This window comes from Haemorhous mexicanus, chromosome 5 (assembly GCF_027477595.1).
Source record: "Haemorhous mexicanus isolate bHaeMex1 chromosome 5, bHaeMex1.pri, whole genome shotgun sequence".
NCBI lineage: Eukaryota > Metazoa > Chordata > Aves > Passeriformes > Fringillidae > Haemorhous > Haemorhous mexicanus.
In genome coordinates this window covers 48,020,462-48,038,025 of record NC_082345.1, presented here as the reverse complement: position 1 = coordinate 48,038,025, position 17,564 = coordinate 48,020,462, and the positions used below count along the sequence as shown (strand labels likewise).

Below are 17,564 nucleotides of genomic sequence, written 5' to 3'. Positions count from 1 at the left end.
AACAGAAATTGAATTAAATATATGTGTACATAGATACATTATAAATTTTATGAGAAAGCTGCATATCGTCTCAGTATTGCTTTTTAAGGTTGCATTAAAAATATTAAAATGTCTTGACATTTTAAAGAATATTTTTGAGTACATTTTATGTAGAACCATGTAGCCAATCAGATTATGAAATAAAATATGGGGTTTTTTTTTAAATTTTGCATTTTTCACATTTGAACTTTTTATGTAGTTACCTATTGGTATCTGTGTATTATTTCTTTTTCTAAATTTAGCTTCCCTGAAGTCTATCAACACTTTTACAAGAAAAGCAACAATACTATGCAAGTTCTTGTTATTTCATGAATATCTGAACAAATAAGTGTGCAGTAAGCATAATGTCAGGTGCAGAAAATTTTAAAGTGTGCTTTACATTTCCACAATATGCTAGTGACCAAGCAAATTATAAGACCCCAAATATATCTCACAAATTTAAAAACATATTTCATCTAGTCTATGAAGTTGTTTTAGAGCCCTCATTTTTACCCTCCTCCTTGATTTTTATTTCCTACTCATTTTTTCCCCTTCTTTTAGTGAATCTTAGAAGTCTTGGAAAGATTACCCATGATGTCAACAGAGCTGTGGTTTTCTGCTGTATATGAGGTCTTATACAAGTCATCCCTGGGTTTCAGAACATGCCTAGCTTTTAAACAATGCCCTTGAGGCTACAGGTGTTCTTAAATAGCAAAACCAAGAAGACAGGGACAAATATCTGTCATCAAGGTAGGCTGGTTGGCAAGGGCTGGGCTACATCTACATTTTAATGCTTTTAAAAATGACTCTCTTAGGAAAGAAGGCTGGCCATAATCTGAATGTGGTCTGGGTGCTGTGGTGTTCCTGCAGCCCTGATAAGTATCTGGTGTCTTTTAGTTCAGAGTACCTGGGATGGTGGGAGCTGTGTTGCAGCCCACCAAAGTCGTGATGTTACAGGCCAGCAGTGTAAATCCTGGGATCTGCTCCACTGGGTCCCGTGGAGGAAGGCAGAGGCTGCAAATGAGGTTGCAGTGCCTGGCAGGCAAGAATTGCAAGGCTGCCAAGAGTGGAGAATCAAAACTTAAGGCAGTCTTCCCCATGCTGTTGTTTGGAAGGATTCTCCAGGTTGGAACGTTCCCTTAAAGCGCACTCAGCTTTTGTCTTGGAGACAGTTTGTTGGGGGATGGAACCAGCCAGGAAGCAGCATGAATGGCAGGGTGGGTGCAGCTGGTGCCTTGGAGTAATGGGAACTGTGTGATCACTGTCAGGCTGTGCTGTGGTCACTTGGGAGCTGCACACAAGTTCTCTGTTGGCTTTGGCTCATCCAGGTCCTGCTGGTTTGCAGGCAGCTTTTCCAGCTGAGTATAAAGGCAGGGGGTTGGAAGTGATTTGAGTGCCTGAATAAAGATTAAGGCAATGAAGTGAATCTCCTAAGAGAATTTCACCCCAGTGAAATAAATTATGTATGTATGCCAAAACTCCTGATGTTACAAAGATAATCTATTGTTTCCAATGTTTTATTATGTAAGAGCAACAAGTTGTTTTGGAAGAGCCTGATAAAAAGCAATTTATGAGAAGTGTTGCTTGTTACTGAAAGAAATAGCTACAAGAGGGTTCTAGTCAACAGTTAACGTTTGACCAACTGGCAGGCCAATCTAACAATAAAAAGGCTTTTAAGAGTGTATGGAAAGAAATTGTATGACTGAATTATCAATTTGATGAGAAATTAAACTAATCTTCCTGTATCACCATTGTAAACTGAGATGTTGCAGTCTCTCCTGGTTTACTTTACAAAACAACACCAAGTTAAGACTAAACAAGGAATTAATTACTTTCCTAAAAATAAAATGTATATGCTTTTATGTACAGGACACAAAATAACAAGTACTGCAGTGATGCTAATTTGTTGCTGTTTGCTGCAGCTCATCACCAGTTCACTGAAATAAGACGGCATATTGTGGCAAGCATAGCTGAATTTGCAGATTAGGAACATGTAGAGTTAAAAGACTACAAGGGGCAGCCTCAGAAGGTTTTTGAAGATCACTTTCAAAATTCCTGGTCTTTCTTTCCCCTTGCTTACTTGAACGTTCAACTCCTTATGTGCACTACCATGGAAGGATAGGAAACTTGTTTTCAATAAAACATTAAATGTGTTTAAAATAGGTTAAAGTAACAAAAAGTAAGAGATGACAGGAACTGACTGCAGAATTCTTGTCAATAAATGAAGAAGGTAACAGCTGAATTCAAAACAAACCTCTCCTGCTGTCTTCTCTTTCTTTGTTTCATGCTTTTAAATTGGGGGAGGAGATGAACAGGGGATGTGAGTCCCATCCATCCACTGGAATTTAGGATGTTCTCCTAAAAAGTAGGAGTTAAGACAAATTACAAATTTCCCTTAAGTCACAGCCCTCTCTTTGCGGGCAGGTGCTGTTTGTGACCAACATTTCCATTTTGCATCCATCTCTTCCAGTCTTTAGAATGTCTTTAGAATTCTGGGCACCCATAGCACAAAAAGCACTGAAGTGTTTAGTCCTGAGGTACCCAGCATGCCTTAAGCTGGGTTATTGGACGCTGGAAAGAAGTGGTTAAGCTTCCTGATTGTCTTGCTCAAGCTTTGTGTAGCACTGACTGGCTATCACCAATGGTGCAGTGAACCTGGATAAACCATGGTTGCTCTAGTTTGATCTAAGTGGCTGTTTTGGAGAGCTAAATGCAAAACTCAACTTTGAAACCTAGGGAGCTGCTTTTCTTTCTAATGTTTCCTGGGGTTTTTTTTGGCCCAACATATATTAATTAGTTACTATTAAAATACCATTTGAATTGGCTTAACTGAATTTAGTATTGCAGCTTTATCAAGACATATATGAAGTATTTGTTGTAATTTAAGAGTGAATGTAATTATTTACCTCTATAAATACTTCAGGTCATATGTTTTTTTTTCAGGCAAGGCAGTAACATAAAGACCTGTCATACAGGAGATAAGAAAAGGAGGAAAAGTAAAGAGAGAGACCAACTTTCTCAGAAGTTATTTGTACAAAGGTAAGATAATTTTTCCCTCTAAATTTTATTTCCCCATGCTAAGTGGGGAAAAAACCCTTAACTGCTGGCATTGATTTTCTATGTCTTAGGTTTCTAGGATAGTCATTTAACATGTTATGCATTTACCTGTGTTTTCATGTTTGTTTGAGTTAACAGTCTGTGATTTATGTTAGGGTTTTTTTTTTTTTTATTTCAGCTCAGATTTTAACTGAAGGGCATATCAAAGTATGTTAACTAGAAAAGCAGCTAAAAATATTTCATAGTTTCATATAATTGCAAGTAGCCTCAGTCATCTCTGATGTTCCTTGCTGGAGAGAACAGGTGTCAGGGGAAGTCAGCTAGTGAAACAGTGAGTCAGGAAAAATGGACTTAGAATGAACATGAAATATCGTCCCAAAAAATTGGGACTTTTTTCTTCTAGCATAGACCACAGATTCAGTGATGGGAACATTCTGAAATCTTTGCTCAAATGGTTTAAGTCATAGCACCTTTTTCCCAATCCCCCTTGAACTCCTCCCTGCTCTTGTGTTCGCGTTGCCTAACTGTCTCAGTGTAAGACAAGAGATAGCTTTACTTGAAGTGAGTAGTAGCTGCTGAATAGTTAGCTGTGCTTTAGTATCTTTAAACTAAAAATCTGATTTGGGGATCTTGAATGTGGTGCAGTATGTAGCTCAGTAGAACAGAACTTTTATATCTTTTACAGTACGTAGTTGTGGGTGGTTGTAAAGCATTTTATCCCTCATTTATGCAGTCAAGCAGACAGAGCACCTGAAAGCATCAGTAATATGTTAAAAACAGAGAAGGAGATGATCACTGAGCCATTTTGACTTTTGAATTACTTGCTGGCAATGTTACTGAAAGTAACATTTAAAGCATCTCTCCCTGCAATGAAAATACTTTGCTTGTTTGTTTTTTACCTCTTCTGAAATGGTTCTTGTGTTAGTCACTCAGGAGTTAAATGCATTATTGGATAAAGAGAACTGTTACTGTAAGGTTTTTAAACTAGACTGCTCTGAAAAAAAAAAAAAAAAAGACCATTGAAGACTCTGAAAGGCTTTTTGGATGGTAAACAAGTTAAGGAAGCTCTGAAGTTCTTTGGCTTTGCTACTGGCTGCTCTCGCTCACCAGGATCCTGGCACCCTATCACTGTGCCTTCATCGCCTCCATTGCTCCACTTCTTCTGTCAGGGAATGCCACCATACAATACATCCCCTGGGGCTAATTGGATGAGTGACAACCAGCCAGCTCCAAAGTGACAAGTGTTTGAATGCCTAATTGGGTCAGTGCACAGGTGCCTGCTCTTCATGAATGAGATGTTCTAGCTTTCCTCTGTGACGTTCTCTTGGTTCCTCTCATTTTTCCTACAGTTGTGAAACAAAAGTGTCAATACTTTGATGTGAGAGAAAAGGCTTTATCAAAGGAGAAGGATGATTTCCCATTGCCCTGCTTTGGTTAAACTAGATTTACTGCTTGAGTACTGGCTGGAGGAGACACACAGAAATTCATTACAGTGAAGGAAGTTTGCTTATACAAATGGACATTTCAGTAGATAATAAGGTGAATAATTTGACTGGTAATGACAAATACATTGCCTCAATCTCTGTTTTAGATGGTTCTCATACTGTTTAGACCTATGGGCTTGGGCATCAGAAAGAGTATAGGAAGGAAAAAGAACTTATTTTGTTGTATTTGCACAATGAGACTTTTCGTTACTGTTCTTTCTTATTGAAGGCTTGATGTGTACGTAGAAAACAACTGACATTAAGCCCATAGTCTATATTACTTAGATTTTTTTTCCTTCCTTTTGTCTCTTTCACAAAGAACTATAGGATACCTGGTTAGAAAGGGCGTCTGGAGGTTGTCTTGTCCAACACCTACCCTGATCAAGTAAAGCAGCTTGCTGCTTGGACAGCTGTTGAACAACCATAGAGTAGAAAAGGGCTTTCTTTTGTTTAAATGGAATTTCATCTGGTTTAGTTTGTGCTTATTGCCTTTTACCCTGTTGGGCACCACTGAGAAGTGTTGTTTTCCCGTGTCCCCCTGAGGTATTTTTACACGTTGATAAGATCCCTTGCAGCCTTCTCCAGGCTGGAGTCTCAGTGCTTTCGGGCTCACCATGTCAGATGCTCCAATCCCTTAATCATCTTGGCAGTCCTACACTGAACTGCATTCTGGGATGCTTGTTTGCTTGTACTGGGCAGCAATGAGTGGACACAATCCTTCAGGCATGTCTCAGCAGTGCTGAGTGGAGCAGAATGATCTTGATCCTGACCTGCTGACAGCATATTTTCCTAATGCAGCGCAAGGTGCTTTTGGGCTTCCCTGCTGCAAGGGTACCCTGCTGGCTTATGGTCTTGCTTGGAGCCCATGAGGACCCCCAGGTGTTTTTCTGCAAGTCCTCTTTCCAGCTGATCCTCCCTCATCCTGTTCTGATGCTTGGGGTCATTTCTCCCTAGGTGTAGGACTTTCCTTTTGTTGGACTTCACGAAATTCCTGTTGGTTTACGGCTGATCTTTTCAAGGTCCCTCTGAGAGCAACCAGCTGGCCTGTGAGCTGCTCTTCCCAGTTGGTGTCATCAGGAAACTTGCTGAGAGCACACTGTATCCCATCATCCAGGTCATTAATGAACTAGTTCAATGGAACTGGCCCTAGAACTGATCCCTGGAGTACACCAGCAGACTTTTCTCTAGCTAGACTTCCTGCTGATCACAACCCTTTGAGCCCAGCAGTTCAGCCAGATTTCAGTCTATCTCACTGTCCATTTCTGTAGTCTGTACTTTATCAGTTTGTCTATGGGGAATTTATGGGAGACCATGTCAAAAGCCTTGCAAAAGTCAATATAAACAACATCTGCTGCTCTCCTGTCACTCAGAGCCTGCCATTAGCTGGTTTGTTCTGCCCAGAGTGTCTCAGTCCCAGCAGGTGCTGCTGGCAGGGAGGCTCCAGGAAATCAGTGTCTCCCCAGTTCAAGGTTTGTTTAGAACAATAGTCTCACTTTTGCTTTGGCTGACTTGAATGTGTATTTCTAAAATAATGATTTCTCATTGGTGTTTATTTAAAAGTGTGAAGAGAGTTATTTAAACAGAGTCAAGTTTGAAAATGTTCTAAGTGGTGTGAAGTCAGCTAGGTAGCTACTGTCAACGCTGTTTGTACAACAACTGTTTATGTTCCTCACTGTCCTTACTAGTAAAAATACCTGCTGACAGAAGTGGAAAATAAAGAGAAGAAAAGGCTTAACATGGCATCTCACAGCTGTTTAAGATAAACAGACTGAAGAAAGGGTGCTTTTAATTGGAATTTTTGATTAATTGGAATTAAGAGGAATTGTTTATAGTAACGGAAGTACAATTTTTCATGTTTACATTATTCCTCATAAAATTTTATTGTGAAAAATACTCTCATTCTAACAAGGCTGGAATATCATCTAGTTAAATTTAAGAAACTTGATATGAGAAATTGTCTGGAAAAAAGAGGGACATATTTCAGTAATCTAGTTTCCTAACATCAGCAAAGAAAGGATGAAGAGAGCTCCAAATTCAAGAATCAAAATGTAAGCATTTTACATTACAGAAGTTATCTCTAGAAATCAGAGACATTTTTAACAGATTGGAAAATGGAAGGGTCTAGAAAGAGAACTCTTCTATTCTAATTTGTGGAATTTATATATGTTAAAAATATCTCACAAGGCTTTCATTTATTGTTAATAAACCAATATGTTTCATACATTTGTTTACAGCTAAAAACAGTTTTAACAGAAGTAGCTGTAACTCAGGTAGGGATCACAGCCACTCTAGTTCTACTGAAGACTGCCCGAATGCAGTAGGTGTGTGGTGTCTAGGATCATTTTGGTGTTCATATAAAACATTAGGGTTTTGCCCAGCTTTTTTTCTCACTTCATAATCTCTGATTTCCTCATATACAGAGTAAATTAAGTGGACCTCTTTAATCACTTGTTCCTTTTTTAGATGTCTTGCTATGTGTTTTTTCAGTATATTAACAAAGGACAGTGTGTAAGTTGTGAATTTTCTGAGTTTCTCAGCCACTGATAATACTGAGTTTCTCAGCTACTGATGCATGCTCATTTTACAAGAATTTTGGGTGATGACTTCTGTGGTATTCCTACATCACTGCAAATTTGAGTGCTTTCCTGTACATGCAATAAAAATGCTATAAAGAAACATTTTATAACTTTTTTTTTTTAAATAATGTTAATAGGGGAGGGATGGTAAAGAAAATAAAAGAAACATTAAACCAAGTTTTATTAGTTTGAAACTTTCTGGATCACTAACAGCAACAATTAAAAGCATTTTAAATGTTATGAAGTCTATTACCCACTTCTAAATATTCAATCAAGCATTTTCTGAGTGTATCACTAGTTAGAAAGAGTACCAAAAGCTTCCGAAGTTGACAGTACTCTCTGTAGCTGATTCTGCTTTGATTACAAGACAACTCCTAAATTGCATCTAGTTCTTGCTTAGTTTATACTTCAATAGCTTGGGTGTACCTTTGTTTTATAAAGAAGCATGGAGGGAAAATAGAGAAGAGGTATTGAAACAGTAAAGTTTTTAAATCTGACACAATTTAGACACAGATACTGTATGACACAAAAGATGAACTTACAAAATCATTTAGGAAAAGACTCCTGGAAGGGATTACAGCAAAACATAAAGGACAAAGGGTAACAGTTCAACACAGAGAGTGATAAATTGGGTTTTAAATCACTGTTGGGTTTTAAATCACTATTTTTATTGCTGTCTATAATAAAGGAAAAAAACACACAGTTTATTGTTTCTACTGTAAATTTTTGAGGAGTTAGAAAATATAATCAGCATACATAATATTATGGGATAATCTGGATAGATTTGAGCACCCGAAAAATGTAATGGATGGAATGAAGGCGGAAAATGTTGTGCATTTTAATATCTGGAGGCTTCAGCCTTTGCTGAAGGCTGATGTTGTTTTGCAGAGTCTAAATGACCCTTTCATTATCTGAATATTCTTCTAGTGTTTTGCAGCAGGACTGTATTATGTCTAAAGGTATGTGAATATTTAAGTGACTGATACAATGTAGTTCTTAATTTTAATTTTTTTTCTATTTCTATCAAGGAATTAATATTCTAAAAGCATTAAGACAGCAAAGTCACTTGTGTGTTATTGATTTAGCTACATGTTCTATGCAACAAAATGTTCATGTTATCAGTGTTACAGATTTGTAGTACATAGAGAGGTGTCTGGAATGTGGGGATTTATTTCTAAGCATGTAATATGCTAGCAAATCTTGATCTGTGCTTTAGGTAGAATGAATAAGGCAAATAGTGTGTAGTAACTAATTTCTCCCTTCTCTTAATTTCCCAATGAATTTCTATGTCAGTTAGTTCTCCTGTATCAGAACCATATAGTAGCACCAGGGAAAGGCACAGAATGGATAGAAAGTAATTTACTGCTGAAAATACTAGTAATTGTTCCACTGAATGGGCTTTAATCATGATTTTGCTGCAGTCTTCAAATTCTGAACTATGTTTTGTTGATAAATCTCTATGAAAAAATACCAGCCCTTCACTGGGATTGGAATTGCTTATGATTTCAGAGCCTCAGTTTTTTCTGAGTAAACTGAAACAACTTTCTGAAGCTTGCAGAATTGTTCAGAGTAGCCAGGTAGAAGCTGCATTTATTCTTTATGGCCCTCGCTGCTCCCAGCAGGACACTGTGTATGTCACCCAGAATTAATTCCTCAGTGACCCCTATTGTCTTCAGAGGAGGATGGGGTTGGGGCCTGATCTCAGGACAGTTTTCCATGAGGCTCTTTGCTTCTTCAGTAGAGGAATTTGGCCTATTTGCAATTCAGAAGCTCATCAGGGACAGAGGAGAAGCACCTCTGGTATCTCTGGCTTGTTTTTGTGAACAGAGGGAGCACTGTTGGTGCACTCCAAATATGCATCACATGTGCTTCAGCTTATAATAACAATTTCGCTTCACTACAATTCCTAAGTCTTATTTTTATTTAAGACTGAAATAATGCCATTAAAGTTAACCCTTCATGATGATGTATTCCAGCACCATTAGCCTGAGTATCTTGTGTATAAAAGTCTTGATTTTTCTGAATTGAAAATTTAAAGAATATTCACTAAAATATTAATAATAAAATGTGTCATGAGTGATTAACAGCCGGTAGTCTAGCATAAACCTTTTTTTTGGTAGAGGACTTGTTTCCAAACAACAAACCCTAAATGAATAATTCATTCTATGCTAGGCATTACTGCATCTCAGTGGTACCTCAGTTTACATTTTCCTGACAGATAATATAGTTTCCAGAACTGCATGAGTCATATAAAACAGTACAGTGAAATTAAGTCTGCACTTTTAGGATTTTTGCTGAAATTATTTGTAGTTTTCTTTTAAAATAAATGATTCTGGTTTAACCTCCATATTTTCTGTCTTGTGAGAGAGTCTTTTTGTTTCACTATTGACAATCATTTATTTTGAATGTGAGTCTCTACAATTGTTTCAGTTACTTAAAAAAAAAAAAATTGCTATTTTGCTAACTTCATGTTCCTCTTCACTATATTTCTTATGTGAAGTCATTTGAACCTTGCTGACCTGAAATGTGTGCAACATAGTCAATTTGGAGGACCTGCCAAGAATGGAAGAACTGCATAAGGGGGCTGAATAACTGCAAAAGTTTAAATTTCTAAGAAGACACATATTCAGACAGGAAAAACTTTAGTTGTATTGCTAATGTAGTTGGACACTAATTATCTGAATATCTCAGTTCTCAAAAGTACTGTTCCAGTAGAATGTCAGATTCCACTGAGAATGGTGAGAGCTTCCTCTTCCTGTATATGGCTGTATTTACTTAGTAAATTTCATCCATTCAGATATTGATTTTTATGACTGAATGGCAACTCTGCCCTCCCTGCTGACTGTGGAAAGATGAATTTCAGGCTGTTTCCCTGGGAGTCTCAGGGCTGATCTACGCCTTGGAAGTTATGTTGGCAATTTACTGGGCCATTAAATTCCCAGGAAGTACTTCAAAGGAAAATGGATCTTTGGCTGGCAGGAGTGGATGTTTTCCAGCCAAAGAAAAGAGAAAAATGTTGCAAGAAGATTTAAACCCTGTAGGTATATATTAAATAACCTCCCACTAACTGTCAGGTCTTTCTACTAGCTCAAGTGTGTTCACACAGGTTTCTCCAGCAGCTCTCAGGCCACACAGGTTTGGAAGGCATTGAATCCTTCACATCTGGAACAGCAGACTGCAGAAGGATGATCTGCTTCCACCTATTAATGTCATTCAAGTAGTTGTAAAAGTTATGAAGTAGAACACTGTATTGAATGATGGTGTGGAATAGCATAAAGCAACCATTCATCCAAAGAGTATTAGTTGCCTTGGACTGCTTGCAGAGCCCTGAAGAATCTGACAGCTTCAGTTCATGCAAATTAAATGGATTAAGTTTGCTACCATTTATTTTAACATTTTTTTTCACGACACTTCTCCATTTCTCATTGATTCAGGTAGTAGAGTGTTTGCTGTTGAAAGAGTAGACAGTAGTTTGTAGGTTTTGGGCCTCTGGGATCCTTTCCAGAACAATGAGGTGGTTCAGAAATGTGGAAAAGTGATATCTTCATGAATTATATTAGTTGATATAAAATGCTGGAAAGACACAAAATATTCATGACGCCTGCAGATATTAAAGTGGTTGTAGGATTTATGGGAACTATAAAAGAGTTATTTCTCTACATTTACATTTGAATCTTGTTTCTTTCCTTACACAGTTCCCACAAAACACTACCTGGTGTAAAATACGATTGGGATTCTCAGCATTTTCACCTGGATGTGGCTGTCAGCTTTTAACTTAGTTTATAAGTAAGCTTTTAATACAAAGCTTTAGTAAAACAAATTTGCTCACTACGGAAGTATCCTTTGTTTAGGCAGTTGAAAATTAACCCAAGTCAAGAAAAGCTGATGGAGCATTTTTTGATTTCTTTTTGGAATTGATGCAGGAAAGTGATGAATAGCTTATGCATTAACTATAAGGAAACTGGATCGATGCCTGTTCTTTTTAAAACCAAAGTAGTTCTTCCAAGGTGTTTGATGCTTATTTGCTTGTGTATCTAAGAAGTAAGTTATGAAGAGGATTTTGATAGTTGATTCTTCATACTGCTGTTCCAAAAATTGTACAGATAACCCGTATGAAGCTGCAGGAGGATTTGTTATTGATGCAAGATAATTTTCATTGATGGAACTGTTTCACTTAAAGGTACAAGAAGAATTCTTAGTTTTATTCTCCTCACAAGCACCTTGTAAGAGTCTGCTCTTTAGCAAGTGGGACAGAGCACTCATAAAGACCAGAAACAGCTTCCACAAACCAGAAACTGATGTATCAGAGGTTCCTATTAGAGGGCAGCCCTACACAAGATGATACCTGGAGTCTGACACACAGTGTACTCCTTATTACTAAAACTTCTTTGCTGTACTTCATAAAAGCAGTTAGGTTTTTCTTGAGTGCAGAGTCCCAGCTTATAGAGTAATAGAAGCTCCTGAGAGTCTCATGATTAGGGCCTTTTGCTATCTTAAATATGAAATGCTAAAGGCCTACTATACAGTTTTCCTCCTACTCTGTAGCTATATGAGCACTGGAACAGGCTCCCTATGGAGGTGGTCACAGCACCAGCCTGTCAGAGTTCAAGAAGCATTTAAACAACACTTCAGGCACATTGTGGGATTCTTGGGACTGTCCTGTGCAAGGCCAAGAGTTGGACTTGATGATCCTAATGGGTACCTTCCAACTCAGCATATTCTGTGATTATTGCTGTGATTCTACCAAACTAATGTGCAAAATGTTGCTGCATCCTTTTTCCATATTCAAAGTCATTATGTGTTCTCATCACTGCACAAAAAGTTTGCAGTTCTCTTTTCTGGTTCTATGCTGATATAATAGTATTTTAAACTCAGGAGAAAGAATTCAAAAACTTCCATTAGTATCTGTTGTCTAGGTAGGTATTTCCTCACTGAGATAACTAGATGTTTGAACACTATGCAAAAATGTGTCTTTTGTGTTCAGTATAATAGGGGACAAAGATGCCCAAACCAGCAATGTGGATTACTCTTCTTATGGTGTTCAGTGCTTGAAAACCTGTGTCTGTTGTTTCTGGATTTGGTCCAAGGTGTTCAAGTAGGATCTTGAGTCTCGTGTATACAGTATTTAATCTTCTCAGCTTGTTTGTTCTCAAGTCATTACATATCCCTGAGTTCCATAGGGTCCAGCATTGAATGACCTAACCAGTCAAAACCAAGGTTTTCTTCCCTGGAAAAGTACAAATAAACAACTCTACAAACACTGAGTTGCAGATTGTAGCAGTAAATGTTCCTGCACCCATGGTTGTTCTTGCAGCTGCAGTAGCACATCTTCTCTTGGGAAGGTTCAGCTCTTCTCCCACACCTGTTGTTCAGTGGAGGGCCCTGCTGTAGGTCTTGTCTTCAGGAGAGCTTCAAGAAGAGGTATTGTACAAGAAGTGAGCCTGTGAGAGAAAGGTTACAAAGAGCACAGGCTTAGGTCCCAAACAGGCTGTAGGGCAATATGTTGTGTGTGCACTGTACCTCGACAGGTGTCAGCAGTTATCTCTGTTGTGTGTGCAGTTACCATCCTTGTCTGCCTGGTACAGTGACATGTTGTGTCTGACAGTGGCTTCTCTGTGAAGCCTGTGAGATATGGTTGCACAGCACCTTTGATCTCAGGCACTCTGTTGCACCCTGCTTTCTTCTCACAGACCTCAGGAAAGCTGATTGATTGACCTGTACTCCACTCCTAAATTTATATCACATTGGTTCCGCACACCTTCCATTTTGTCTCCAGGAGGAACCCATTTTGTACCAGGTTATGTAGCTCCTTTGTTACTTCTACTTATCCAGGTGATAACCTTATTTGTTTTGGATGCATTCATGTCTAATTGAACTTAGCAGCAGAATTCCTATTGACATTACTAAGTTAGGATATAATTCATTACCTTTGGGTGTCTGTGGTGAGGTTGCATTCTTGGTGATATATGAAAACTGATAGAATTAGGTTCAGAATATTTAATTTACTTCTCTAGTTGATTTCTTGAAGCTCTCTTCATCTGTACTAGTCTACACAAGTAGGTAGATCCATACAAAGGTGACTGTGCTTTTTTCTGCGTAATTACTTTGAAAGGAGAGTGGCCATGATGGGCTATGGAAAGCTTTCTGTGACATATTGTGGTCTGATCTGGCTTGGAGAAAGTTCATTTTTTTCACAGAGACAGTATGGGTCTGTCTGTTGGATTTGTGCTGAATGCAGTGATGGTATCATAGAGATGTTTTTGGTACTGATGAGCAGGGCTTACACAGACCCAAGGCCTTTTCTGCTTCTTGTTCTGCCAGGAAATTGGAACTGCTTGGGAGGTTGGGAGGAGATGCAGCCAGGACAGGTGACCCCAGCTGACCAACGGGAGATTCCAAATGGCATCATGCTCAGTATAGGCAGAGGGGGGAAGGAGGAGGAAGGGAGGGAGTATTTGGAAGGATGGTGTTTGTTCTCCCCAGTAACCATTACACCTGATGGAGCCCTCCTGGGGATGGCTGAACATTGCAGAGCAGTGAATTAATTCCTTTCTGTGCTTTGCATGGGTTTTGCTTTTCCTATTAAACTCTCTTATCCTGTGTACATCTAAGGATAGAAAACTGAAAGTTCTGACCCTAAACTTGTTAGACAAAGGCAGGAAGAAGGACCTCAGCTTTCAACAGAACTGAGGTAAAATCTCACTGACACTATAATGTAGCTGTGTGGGCACTATCATCAGAGGGGAAAACATCACTTGGCATTCACTTGGGATCAGTGCAAGAATAGTACAAAGTAGTAGGTGAATTCAGACTTCTAATTAAACACTAGGGATTGCATTCCCTCTGTTTCAAAAGGTGGAGTCTCATTTTGTGATATGAGAAAATTATGCCTTTTTCTGCAACCCTTGTAAGTCTTTTGTGAAATAGACTATTACATTGCAAAAGCATCTGTGGAGCATCTGCATTTTCAGGCTTTTATTAAATGGTTAATCTATATGGGATTTGTGGAATCCAAAGCAGAAACATTGTTAAATAATGCATGCTGAGGAAATCATAATCTCATGTATCCCACAGAGGCTTTTGGTTTTGTTTTGGGATTCATGAACTCTCGTGGGCCTTCTAAAAATTAGCAGATCTGAGTACTGTAACAGCTCAATAATGTAATCTGTCTGGCATCAGGAACCCTCTTTTGCAGAAGCTAAGTGACTTTTGATATGTGATGTGGTCCCATAATGTTTTAAAGCTCTCTGGCTTCACCAGAGAGTAAATGACTGAGTATCAGCAGTTTGTAAAGCCTTTTAATACTGCTGAAAGAATAGATAATGACAGTGTACAGTTCTAGAACAAAACAATAAAGACTGGGATATACAAAAGTTGATGGCCACTTAGATTCTAAAATAATTACAGTTCATATGGTTTTGGCTTTTACAGCTTTTGAGCATAAATTCTTTTTCTTTTTGTTGAATTTCTATGAAGTGTTTTTCAGGAAACACATTTCTGAAAGAAAACCATCAAATGTTTAGCCACAGAAAGCAAAAACAGTTCTTTGAAATCTGTCATCTAGTCGTCTGTCTGTAAATTCATTAGTTTTTGAAATGCCACCAAAGCAGACATGAATTAAAAAGGAAAAAAAACTGTTTTGAAAGATGATATATCCTTCTTGTGTTAAAATTTATACTCGAGATTTTTAAATAAATTACTGACCTAATCTAATGGCAAGATAACAGAAGAAATTGAATATTCTGCCTGGCAAAATACAAAAAAAATTTGAATCCATTAATTACTCACAAAATGCTTTTGTTTTGTAATTCCTTTAAAGCAAATCATGATAGTGTAGGAAAAAGGATGGGCAGACTCTCTGGGAACAGTAGAAAGTCTCTTTTGTGTCTACCTACTGCAGTGTACTCTGTCAAGTGGCAAAAGAAAAGGGTCTACCTACTGTCACTGCCAGAACCTCTGTACAAGAAATGTGCTTTCTTCCATCAAGAAAGGTTAACGTGCTTTTCATTGCATTCTGTAGTCAGTAAGATCGTGTGTAATCTAATTTTGAATTTCTGAGTACAGCACCTTTAAACCTACAACTAGCTTAGTAGAAAACTTCCTACAAAAGTTCATGTGCCCATTGACATCCTTCTATTATTGTTAGGAATGCATGCAGTACTTCTTTCATGTCTAAAGTACCTGTCCACCTTTAGAGAACAAAATAAATGATTATTTATTGTTATGAGATGGAGCTTCCTGATGCTGATAGACTGACTTAGCTACTCTGTTTGTCTTGACAAAGCTAAACTGAGATAAATGCTTTTCCACTCAGAAACATTCGTCTATTTCTCTACAGAGAAACCTCCAAACAAATAAAGGATTCCTACAGATTTGAAAAGATGACAGCTGGCATGTGTGTTCTCACTGACAATGCTGAAAGAGAGGGAGAAGCTTAAACAGAACCTGAAAAGTGTCAGTGGCCTGGGCAAAGTGGAGGCAGTGAGCTGCTCCACCAGGGTGCTGCCTGAAAAGACCGTGAAGCTTTGAGCACAAAAATAGCACTGGATTAATTTTTGAAAGAATGTCACATTGGACTCCCATAGATTAATTAAATGTGGTTTTAAAATCTCCTTTTTGGAATAACCTACACAGTGGGATGCCTCTTGGCCAGCATTCATGTCAAAAACAGTATTTGTCTTCTTTTACTGTTTTGGAAGTTCATTTTTTCTTTTTTTTCGTCGTAAAGGATAACAACAGTTAAAATGAAATAAGTAGCCAGAATCTTCTGCAAATCTTTATTCTCCTATGAGCTTTTCTTTAACATGGCACACAGTTTAGTTATTTGACAAAAATAGATTTTAAATTCTGATCTTAGCTCAATGAGTTCTAATGGAGAATGTTGGGTTAATTCTCCCTCTTTGTCACATTCCAGAATATTGTATTAACCTAACAAATTTTCTGTCAATGATCTGTCTTTCTTTGCATCCCTTTTCCATTAATACCTTAAATATATTTTTTCATATTCCTTTTCGATAGTTGATTTGACTATTGGGTAACAATGATATAATTTGCAAACTAGTGTGCAAATGGAAAAGCTGTGGTGTGCCAGAAGTATTTAAGATTCAGTGAGCACAGAAATTGCAGTCAGGGTGGTTTTTAAAGAAGTGTACTCATCAGAGCAGCAAATTCTCATTATGTTGAGAAATATAGCTCTAATTTGTGACAGGATTGACTAAATATTATTTTTGTATGTGTATGTGTGCATATGTGTGTATATATATATATATATATATATATACATATATTATTAATTTTATAAGTATGTAATGTTCATAACTTTATCACTTATACCATAATTTTTATAGAATAATAGAATGGTTTGGGTTGGAAAGGTCCATGTACAGGGACACTTTACACTAGACCAGGTTGCTCAAAGCCCCATCCTGCCTCTCCCTGAACACTTAAGGGATGGGACATCCACACTTTCTCTGGGCAACCTGTTCCAGTTCTTCTTCACAGTAAAGAATAGCTTCCTAATATACAATATAAACCTACCTTCTTCCAGTTTAAAGTCTCTCCCTCTTGTCCTGTTTATCCTTGCCCTTATAGAGTCCCTCTCCAGCTTTCTTTAAGGCCCCTTTTGGGGAACCTGTAAGTCTCCCTGGAGCCTTCTCTTCTTCAGGTTGAGCAATCCCAATTCTCTCAGCCTGTCTTCATAGGAGAGGTGCTCCAGCCCTCTGATCATCTTAGTTACCATCCTCTGGACTTGTTCCAACAGAGGCACATCTTTCTTGTGTTGGGGACACCAGCCCTGGATGTAGCCCTCCAGGTGGGGTCTCATGAGGGCAGAATAATAGGGGGGAATCACTTCCCTTGCCCTGCTGCCCACACTGCTTTCATGCAGCCCAGGACACGTTTGACTTTCTGGGCTGCAAGTACCCATTGCCAGGTCATGCTGAGCTTTTCAACACACCCAAGACCTCTTCAGGCCTGCTCAGTCTGTTCTCTGCCCAGCCTTTACTTGTGATTGGGCTTGCCCTGACCAGGACCTTGCACTTGGCCTTGTGGAACTTCATGAGGTTTTCACAGACCCACCCCTCAATCCTGTGAAGGTCCCTCTGGGTGTCATCCCTTCCCTCCAGCATGCTGACCACACCACAGAGCTTGGTGTCACCAGCAAACCTGCTGAGGTGCACTGGATGCCACTGTCCATGTCACTGACAAAGATGTGACATGGTCCTGGTCCCAGCACTGACCCCTGAGGTACACCACTTGTCACTGGTCTCCACTTGGATATTGAGTCATTGACCACAACTCTCTGAATGTGGCATCCAGCCAACTCCTTATCCACTGAGTGGTCCATCCATCAAATCCATTTATCTCCAGTTTAGGGACAAGGATGTCGTGCAGGACAGTGTCAAATGCTTCACACAAATCCAGGGAGATG

General features: G+C 38.6%; 1 protein-coding gene across 10 annotated transcripts in view; it reads left to right on the top strand.

Moving 5' to 3' along the window:
* Positions 1–17,564, top strand: part of NRCAM (neuronal cell adhesion molecule) — a 146,199-nt gene that overhangs the window by 42,111 nt on the left and 86,524 nt on the right. For all 10 annotated transcript variants that reach the window (XM_059847094.1, XM_059847093.1, XM_059847090.1 and 7 more), the window contains exon 2: positions 2,962–3,057. The gene's annotated coding sequence lies outside the window, so the exon portion shown is untranslated. The remainder of the gene's footprint in view (positions 1–2,961; positions 3,058–17,564) is intronic.